The sequence below is a fragment of the Spinacia oleracea genome, chromosome 6, assembly GCF_020520425.1.
Source record: "Spinacia oleracea cultivar Varoflay chromosome 6, BTI_SOV_V1, whole genome shotgun sequence".
Classification (NCBI taxonomy): domain Eukaryota; kingdom Viridiplantae; phylum Streptophyta; class Magnoliopsida; order Caryophyllales; family Amaranthaceae; genus Spinacia; species Spinacia oleracea.
In genome coordinates, this window is record NC_079492.1 from 117,892,131 (window position 1) to 117,902,600 (window position 10,470).

Here is a 10,470-nt window from a genome sequence, read left to right on the forward strand (position 1 = left end):
TTTATTAGTTTTTTTTATTTTGTGTGTTTTGTAAAGTTGTGTAGAATTGGGAAACAGAGGGGATGAAGAATTCTTTAGAATTGGGGCCTAAAATTATTAGTTTGTTCATTTTTTTGTGACTGAGTTGGAAATTAAATATAATAAAATAAGAGAGGAGGCCTCTAATTATGACGTATGGGTTAGGCTCATTAAATTGGATCTTCAGAGAAAGATTAACCTTTTGTAAATAGGGGTGTGCAAAAATTGGTCCGGACCGAAAAAAATGAATCGGACAGGATCGATCCAGACCGAAGACAATCGGACCGGTCTTCGGGTCGAAAAATATCAATTTTCGGTCTTCGGTCCGATCCGGTCCAAAACCCGATTTTGGACCGGGCTGATTTTTTCTTAATAAAATATAAAATAACCTATTTAAAAATTTAATTCTCTCCTTTAATATGTTGTAAATTACTATATTGTGATATATTTTATTTTATTTATTCTTCCAAGAAAGGCCTCAAATAAATAGTTTTTTACGGAGTATATATATTTTTTCTTTTTTATCATAATTTTTATAAAAAATAAATAATATATAGAAATAGGTCTACAACCGGTACAAATCGGTCCTGTCCAGATTTTGGACCGATTTTTTTGGTCCGGCTCGGGTTCGATCCAAGCATAATCGGTCTGGTCTTTGGGTCATCGTAATTTCGATCTTCGGTCCAGTCCGGGTTGGTCTGGTCCGGTTCGGGTTTGGACCGATGAACACCCCTATTTGTAAATGCATATTTTTCTCAACAAATCCGAAATTGACAGAATCAGTATTACCTCTATAATTTGTGTATGTAGTAAAATATAACAAATTGTACTGAAGTAGGTGTTTCATATAAGTATAAATTCAGGATATATAGTATGTTATGTTCATTCAGATTGTATTGATTTAAATATGTGAAATTCACTTACTGTAGGTTATTAACCAAGGTGGTGATAAATTAGTGCAAAATAGTAATGACGATGTACAAGAAGATCAACAATGCCGGTTGGATTGGATGAAGTCCAAACTGCAGGTGTTACCTCACAGGAATCTACATTGAGTAGTGGTGTTATTCACGGACCGCGTTGTGGAAAGGGTGTTGTAGAGAGTTATGGGCTTCAATCTCCATTTGGATCTTGTGCCGGGAGTTCTGATATGTCCTTTGTCACCCCAATTCGTAATACGCATAATAGCAATGTAGACGAAAATGTATTTTGTCTTAGCCCTCAGAGTTTTTCAACCACGTTAAATGGTTGTAACCCCCAATGTAACCCCTGTTAGGAGCAATAATAGGACCATATCAGAGGAAGACGGAACATTTTTGTAACACCCTAATAATTTCTTGCTTTTTATAAAACATTTTCCAACTTATAACAAAGAAATTACCAAGATATTACCGTCACCGTGATAACGGCTAGGCTTATTTACCAGAATTACGCAACATAATTTAACTAACTTTCAAACACAATAAATAGTTAATGGTCATAAAACAACTTGGAACCATTAAGGCCCAAAACCAAATATTAAATAGTTTAGAAATCCATTAACTAAAGTTCAAAGAAATACTGTAGTCATGACTAAAAATAAAAGTAGAGTTTATAAAGTAGGAAAGTAGAAATGAGCTCTCAAACACAGTCCCCATAATAACTTCTACCGCAAGTTATCTTTACAAACCTGTTTTATTAAAATCTACTCCCCAACAACGCAAATGCAATGGATCATGGGAGAGAGATGTCCTGTTGCAATTTTAAGTGACCAGGCATCGGCTATGAGAAGTCCCTTGGAAAAAGCAATGTCTAAGCTCGACATTGTTGGTGCCCATGGCACATAATGAACAAAATCTCAACGAAGCTCGGTACTTACACTGGGTATGTATAACCTCCTCATAATACATCACTTTTGTTATAATATATTTAGATGAGAATGGTGATTATAACATCATAGTGGCTGGTTAAAATGTTTATTTTGTTTTATATTGAATTCAAATTAAATAAAGGACTCGGAATATGTGAAAATCCTTTAGTTGGTTGTCAATAAATGAAAATCCTTTATTGTAAGAAAAGTCGGTTGTCAGATAGTACATTAGTTAATGTAAGATAGTACTAAATAACAAAATCAAGCGGTTAGTAAAATTTACTCTCAGGTAGTTATTAATTAATGTAAGACAGTACTAAATAGCAAAATCAAGTGTTAGTAAAATTTGTTGTCAGGTAGTAATTAATGAATGTAATTTTACTTTGTGAAAGTAGCGCTGAATTTAATAAATCACGAGAAAGAAACTCTGTCCATTTTGGTTTGGGACGTCTTTTCATTTGTCTTCCACCGAGATACGTTGTTAAAATGTCAATTATCGTTTTTGTATTCCCATGCTTGTGTATGATGGTGACTATAATTATGAATTGTTTAAGTATGCAAAGTTGAAAGATGTGATGAAAGAGGTTGTGTAGAAGAGTCTATATGTAGACGAGTTCGAGAGAAGGTGGTCTGATATGTTAGTTGTATTTGAGGTCAAAGACCATGCTAAGAGTCGTGAGTAGCTGGGTGACATGTTTAAGGAGAGAAATATGTGGGTGCCTGCCTATATGAACAATTATTTTTGGGCTGGCATGAAGACCACGCAACGGGTAGAGTCAATAAACTCTTTTTTCGATGGTTTTTTGGATAGAACCACAAAGTTGTTTGAGTTTCCAAAAAAAATATTGTGCTGCTATAAATAAAAGGTGTAGTGATGAGAAAGATGTGGACGCTAATTGTGCAAAATATATCCGTAAACTGGTTACTAGATTCCATATTGAGAGGGTCTTCCAGAAGCTATACACGGATAACAAGTTCAGAGATGTCCAAAGAGAATGTGAGAGGCTTTTGTATTGTGTTGTGAAGGAGGAGAAACGTATATCGGAGAAAGACTTTGAATACGTGTTGGAAGAACGTGTGTGGATCATTTTCAAAGGTAAAAGTGAAGAGGTATGGACGAAATATAAGAAATTCTACGTAGTGAAGTTTTGTACAGATCCACTGGATATATCCTGTGTGTGTAAGATGTTTGAGACGAGGAGTATTCTATGTAGGCATTGTATTAGTGTGTTAGATACAAACTCCGTGGTCGATATTCCTGAGAAATACACCCTTCGGCGATGGCGGAAGGATGTATATCGCCAGCATATGCATGTTATAGTTGCTTCTTATGATCCCATACAGACGGAGGTGGCTAAACAGTTTGATAACACGATGCTAGAATTTGAGCTTATTTGTGAGGAAGCAACTATCGATGATCAAACTATGGAGTTTGTTGTGAATGAATTGCAAATCCTAGAAATAGCTGTAAGGGATAGGGTTAAGTTGGTGACACAAAAACAAATGTTATTGCCATTGGAATCACTTCAATTCCAAGATCAAGTGGACACTACACAGGGAAATGACTTCTACTGAATCCTAGGCTCCTTTTCCTGGGCAATGAATCCACTATTATCGCAATATAAATCCATTGGTCCCTTTATAGAGGGAACAACCCCAAGTTCTTCAATGAACTTCCGAATCCAAACAGCTTCCTTTGCTGCTTCCGAGGCAGCAATGTACCTGGCTTCAGTTGTAGAATTCGCAATAGTGCTTTGCTTAGCATTTTTCCAACTTACTGCTCCGCCATTAAGGCATAACACAAAACCAGACTGTCATCTGAAATCCTCTCCGTCGGTTTGAAAGATTGAGTCTGTATAGCCCTTAACAATCAACTCATCTGTACCACCATAAACCAGAAACTGGTCATTTGTCCTTTTTAGGTACTTTAGGATATTCTTGGCGGCAGTCCAATGCGCCTCTCCTGGTTCTGACTGGTACCTGCTCGTTGCACTGAGTGCGAACAAAACATCTGGCCTTGTACAAATCATAGCATACATGATAGATCTAATAGTCGAACCATATGGAATCGTACTCACCTATCTACGCTCATCAGATGTCTTGGGACACTGAGTCTTGTTAAAAATATATGCCATGTGACACGGGTAGATGGTCTCTCTTGGTTTCCATCATATTGAACCGAGCTAGCACTTTGTCAATGTAAGTGCTTTGGCTTAGTCCAATCATCCTCTTAGATCTATCCCTATAGATCTTGATGCCCAATATGTACTATGCCTCTCCTAATTCTTTCATTGAGAAACACTTTCCAAGCCAAGTCTTTACAGACTCCAGCATAGGAATGTCATTTCCAATAAGTAGTATGTCGTCAACATACAAGACTAGGAATGCAATTTTACTCCTACTGACCTTCTTGTATACACAAGATTCGTCCTGATTCTTGATGAAGCCAAATTCATTGACTGCTTCATCAAATCGTATATTCCAACTCCTTGATGCTTGCTTCAATCCATAAATGGATTTCTTAAGCTTGCATACCTTTCCTTGATTTTTGGGATCATTAAAACCCTCTGGCTGCGTCATAAATACATTCTATTCAAGAACACCATTCAAGAAGGCAGTTTTGACATCCATTTGCCATATTTCATAGTCTTGAAATGCGACAATCGCAAGAATTATCCGAATAGACTTAAGCATTGCAACTGGAGAAAATGTTTTTTCTGATAAAATTCATTTGCAATAATATAGTGTCAAAGTGGTTAAATATATTTTCTTCTGATAAAATTCATTTGCAATAATATAGAGTCAAAGTGGTAAATATATTTACTTCTGATAAAATTCATTTGCAATAATATAGAGTCAAAGTGGTTAATATAGTGTCATATTTAATAGTTTACCAACTCGTAAGGATTTTATAACTTTTGTTTTAAAACAAATTTTGGAGATGGCTTTGAATAATTCGACCATAATGTCATTTATGACAACATATTATTCTTGAGGTAGTCCAAGTGTTTGGTCTCAATACTAGTTACATACTTTACTAAATCGTGATATTTATTATTAATTACCAATATACATTACGGAATATTATATTTGTTCATATCTCATATCTCCTTTTCTCGACCATAAATTTGTAGAAATAAGACTAGAATCGGCATACAACGACTCTGAGACGAATGTTTACATAAGAAATGCTGAAAGCTCGTCGTCATTGGTGGCTTGGTGCCTATGGCAGGTATAATGAATTAATTAATTAATACCAAATGAATAAAGACCCTACGAAGCTTGGGACACATAGCAGTAATAATCAATTAATACTAAATGAATGGTAAACATAATATATGAAACATTTAAAAATGTTCAAAAATGTTGAAATTATATATAAGTGTTAGACTGTATATGTCCAGGATTGTACTTTAAAATAGATATTATATAAAATCGAATATAATTATTAGACTGTACTGTATATGTTTACAATAGTACTGTAAAATAGAAAATTGTTGTAGACTGAAATATATACGTCTACGATTATACTGTAAAATACAAATATATAAGATCCAAATTTTTAAATATGACATCCAATAAAACATAATAGGATACAACCTAATATACCTAAAATACTAAAATGCTACCCGTCAATACATAATAAGATCCAAAATAATTTCAGATCATTGAGCATATCGAACTCATCATTTGTGCCATTAACGAACCGCTTGACCGCCCTTAAGACTCGGTGACGAGATAAACCTAGCTCTGTTCGAGGCCAATAATGTGCAAATATCTTCCCAATTGTCGATGCATTAGGCCTAGGGTACTTCCTGTCCAAATTAAGAAGGTGAGCAACAATCAAACACTAATACATAACACTTAAAATACATGGTCTCCATTGAAACACACTTAGTTATGAGCAAACAGCTTAACCCATGGCAAAACAACTATAGATATTAGTCTCATTAAAGAAAATTTACTACATAAACCACGTTAATCAAACACATGTTCTATAACTTTTTTGATAGCAACTATCTAACACGAAGAACCCAGTAACATCACCCAAAATTACTTTCAAACAGACTGGACGTGGGAACGAACATAGCCTAAACGGCTAAACCCAAAATCTCTAGACCTGAAATTGACTTGACAAGCCTAGAATCAACAGACAATGACACCACAAGCATATATTAATGAAACAGATTGGGTAGTTCAGAAAAGAAAGAAATAAGGGATAGACAAAGAGATGATGAAATCAATAATCAGTGATAAAATAAATATGAAAAAACAGAGTTGGTAAGTACAATTTTGGAGGTCTGGCGGGTTTTCTAGACCATATCTCATTAAGAATATGATTGATCAAATCCTCTCGAGAATTCCTATCACATAAATCCATCAACTTTTAATAAATTGAGTAAATTAAACTACAAATATCGATATTGATTATTGATTAGAAGCTGGTCAAAGACAAGCCCAGTTACAGGTGGAAACAAATTTAAAAAGATAAATCAATTATCGGAGAAGTAATCATTTATATCCAAAACTAAAACTTTGAACATAACAGTAACACATTGTAAAATGCCCCTTCTTTCAGCTATATCAAACAGTTCAGGTTTCCAATTTGCACAAACACCACAGAAGAACAAAAACGTAATTGGGGGTTTAAATAGAATCCGAAACCCAGTTATATAAGCTCAAAGAATCGAGAAAACTTGTCAAGAAGATTGACCCAGTATAAAAAAAATTATGGATGTTTTAAATTGAGATAACTACCTTGTCAGGAAGATTGACAGGACGATGGAAAGGAATTGACCTCTCAACATCTGACCTTAAGACGGAATCGCAAGGCATCAGGATGCTTCCTCCTCGTTAGCATTGATACATAACTGAATTCCCTGTTATCCCGCCATTTCCTCAGATTACAAAAGATTTGATACATAAAGTCAAATTAGCAGAGAGAAGCAAGGTTACAAAAATGGAGAAGATAGAAAGAAACTAACCCATGGCTTCGGGATTAGGATTTTGCCAGAGTAAGAATTGCCCTGTTTGCCACAAAATTAGGGAAATTGGATTAGTGAGAAATTGTCGAAGGAGAGAGACTAAAGAGGAGAGGGAGTGGAGCAAAGAGAACTGACAACGAGGCGGTGGAATCGGCGGAGTCACCTTCCAGGCAGTGGGAGTGGAATGAAAGAGAAAACAAGGGTTTGGGATTTTCGTCGATTGGCTATGTCGTAGAGGGTAATTTCCAAGTTTAAAAGCAAGACACATCACCTGGTCAGTTTTTTCATGCATATACCCAAAAGAAAACAAAAGGGGAAGATCAACCATCTACGGATTAGCCACTGTTGCCATAGTGACAGAACACAGAATCGCATTTAATATAAACCCGATTCTCCTCACCATACTAATCTAAGTATCTAACTGAGATCAAGGCCCCCATACAGTAAAGTAGAAAGATAGACAAATTATAGCCCAGACAACATATTTTACTCAGGCAACATATTGGTCTGCAGGCAATGAAACAGAACACAATGCTATCTCAATTTGATATTCTCAACAATATAAAAAAGTATCCAGCCACAAGAATTGAGACAAAGTAGAGGTGGATTTGTGTATTAGCTGATAATATCTTAATTGGTAGTCAATAATGCAAGCTATACAACAATGCAATACTCAATACTTATCCATCTCTTTTTAATGTCACAGAAATATTCAGCTCTCTTTAATCTACATTTTCAGAATCAACCATTGAATTCTTTTATTCATCAACATAAAATATCAACCATTGAATCCCTGAACTTGATCAAAACCAACAAACTTAACCAGAAAGTGGTAGAAAACGTATCACGTATTAGCTTAGGTTTCTATAAGTACAACATAACTGATCTAGATATGCGACAAACACATGATGAGTACAAGTTGCTACATGAGATGTTTGTGCACAAGGACTAGCATTATTTAGGTATAGAAATGGCCTACGTTAAGCTGCCTATTATAGCATAAGTACTAGTATTAGTTAGTCAGGCTGGGGTACTTGTGGCAGAGAAGAGTTCATAACCAAGTGTCTCAATAAATTAATCAACGTAAAAAAAATTAGAGGCACCAACACTAAATCATACACACGGATCATATATCAATTCTTGACGACACCTATAAAAGTTACATGGATAGATTTCACTTAAACCCTAACTTAATTGATTGGGCATAATCTGAAAATAATTACCTATATCATATGAATTCACAATCAATCATAAATTGAACAACAACAACAATTCGATGTCAGAAATGCCAACAACAACAAGACCAACAAAGATGATTTCAAACACAGTAAACGAGAATGGCAGCAGCAACAATATCCACAATAGCGACAATGTTCACACCAAAAATCATAAAATGAATTTTCAATCCAGTCTAAGGAGAGGAGATAGAGGAGGAGAAAAGAAGAGCATGCTAACTCACGTGCAGGCAACTTGACACCGGCGATTCGGCGAACAAGGGAAGCAACAATCACTAAGAGAGGAAGGGATGGGCGGCACGACCCTCGTGACTGGGCGTTGGTAGCCTCCATGCGTCGATTCCGGCTGGCGAGGCAGTGAGCAATGAGGAATGACCGTATGAGGGGAGAAGAAGGAAGCAGCAACGGGCTTAGGCGGCGGTGATAGATCGGGGTTTGTTCCGACGAGCACGAAAACACCCATAAATTCACAAAAACCTATAAAGAGAAATTAATAACAGATAAATCAAACAAAATCAGAAAAAATTCTTTAACCATTTACGAAAAAATAATAAATAAAAACCAGGTAAGGAACACGAGAGAGATGAATTAGACACAGACACAACGTTTCGGAGGAGCTATGGAGGAAAGAGAATTCGAAAGGAGAGAGGAGAGTAATTGAGTTTTTTTACTGCGAAGAAGCTAGTGAACTAATCCCAAAAGTTAAAAAATGTTAGAGAGAGAGAGAGAGCGAGAGACAGGGAGAGCCCCCACCACAACCACCAGATCCCACCAAGGAAACTCAGGTAGCTAGCAAGCTTCTCATCCACCACCGCCCCCCCCACCCATCAATTGACCAAACCCAAACCCAAACCCACAAACCAACCTATGCAGAAACCCTTCAGAACCAACACCACCACTCCACCCAACCGCAATTCAATACCACCCAGTTAATGAACATTGTTTCCACCACCCCTCCACCCAACTATGACGCTGCCATGGAAGCATTCATCAGCCTAACTCAAGAAGACGCGTCGAAGATTTCTGAAAAATGGGTAAGGTCCCTCATTGTAAAGGCGATAGGGAAGTCCTTCTCAATTGAGTATTTGAAGTCGTCACTTCAGAGAATCTGGAAAATCACTCCACCACTACAATTCATAGCATTGGGGAAAGGTTTCTACAATGTAACGATACCCTCGGAGGAGGCAAGAGAAGGTATCCTCTCGAAGGGACCGTGGTTTGTCGCAGGACACATGCTCTTTGTCCAACCCTGGACACCAGGATTCAAACCATCACAAACGGTCATTTCAAATGCACCAGTGTGGGTCTCACTGTAGACACCTACTTTTGTCCCCATTCCCGAAAGGGAAGGTTCGATGATGAAAACGTAAATCTCCACTTGACAACGCATCTCCTATAAAATAACGAATCTCAATTCCCCTTTTCATTTCACCCGAAACCTGCTATTTATGGAAACCTGCTAAAAATAGTAACTGCCGTAATGGTAGTTGTTAAAAGTGGCAAGTCATAAAAGATAGAAACCTGTCAGAATTAGGTGTTGCACTCCAACATAAATCCTAAATGAGATAGAAATTGCGAGAGAATCCTATTCCTAATATGATTCGAAAGTAAGAGTCACGTATTAATTAAAATCCTAACGAGCCTAGAGTTCGTAACGGGCCCAGACGCATCCCCTCACAAGGTTAATACGCACTAAAAGACTCAATTAAATCTCAAATACTCCGGATTCTAGGAATCCGAATCTGACTAAGAAAAACAGCCAAGATCCTATTCTCAACGCCTGGCTCTGGGCGCCGAAATCTTCAGCGCCCAGGCCTGGGCGCTGAAAATACCTGGTACGTGTTTTTTCCTAATTCCTCGTGCATTAGAGTTCTGCAATTCTATCTTTCCACGAACTCTTTTTTATAAATAGGGCCTTAAGTTCGACGTGAAAAGAACACACAACAACACAATTATATTTCTGAGTATTGACTCTAAACCCCTAAGCCTAAGCCTCACGCTGCAAAACCGATCACGCGTTCTGTCGCAATCGATCCATAAATCGAACAGAACGTATCCCGTCCCATAATTTGAGATTCGTTAAATAAAAGGAGAAATAGCAAAGTCAAAGTGGTTAGTTTTCTGAGAACCGTGACGCACCTCTCAAGGGTGCGTCGTAATGTGTCCCTTTTCCATGGTTTAATTGCTTTCCTCGCCCTTTTATGAACTGTTAAATTAACTAAAATCTGATTGTTCGATCACACTTAATAAATATGATATTTTTGGGAAATTGGATTATCATGCTAGATCCCTTAAAACAATCTAAATCAGATAATCGCGTTCGATCTAGTACTATATGTTGCATATTGATAAAATCAACTCAGATTAGTTTAATAGTTAACGC

The 10,470-nt window shown here is 36.8% G+C and overlaps 1 long non-coding RNA gene across 5 annotated transcripts; it reads right to left on the reverse strand.

Annotated features, from left to right (window-relative positions):
- Positions 1-5,273: 5,273 nt before the first annotated feature.
- LOC130462628 (uncharacterized) lies at positions 5,274-9,348 on the reverse strand. Of its 5 annotated transcripts, none has more exons than XR_008923188.1 (6): positions 8,953-9,348; positions 8,312-8,564; positions 6,988-7,076; positions 6,853-6,894; positions 6,626-6,747; positions 5,274-5,682 (listed from the first exon to the last, which is right to left on the reverse strand). It is a non-coding gene; the product is annotated as an uncharacterized lncRNA (long non-coding RNA). The 5 variants fall into 5 exon arrangements; XR_008923187.1 differs by having other exon boundaries at positions 8,841-9,348; XR_008923186.1 differs by lacking the exon at positions 8,953-9,348 and adding an exon at positions 8,688-8,933.
- Positions 9,349-10,470: the final 1,122 nt, after the last annotated feature.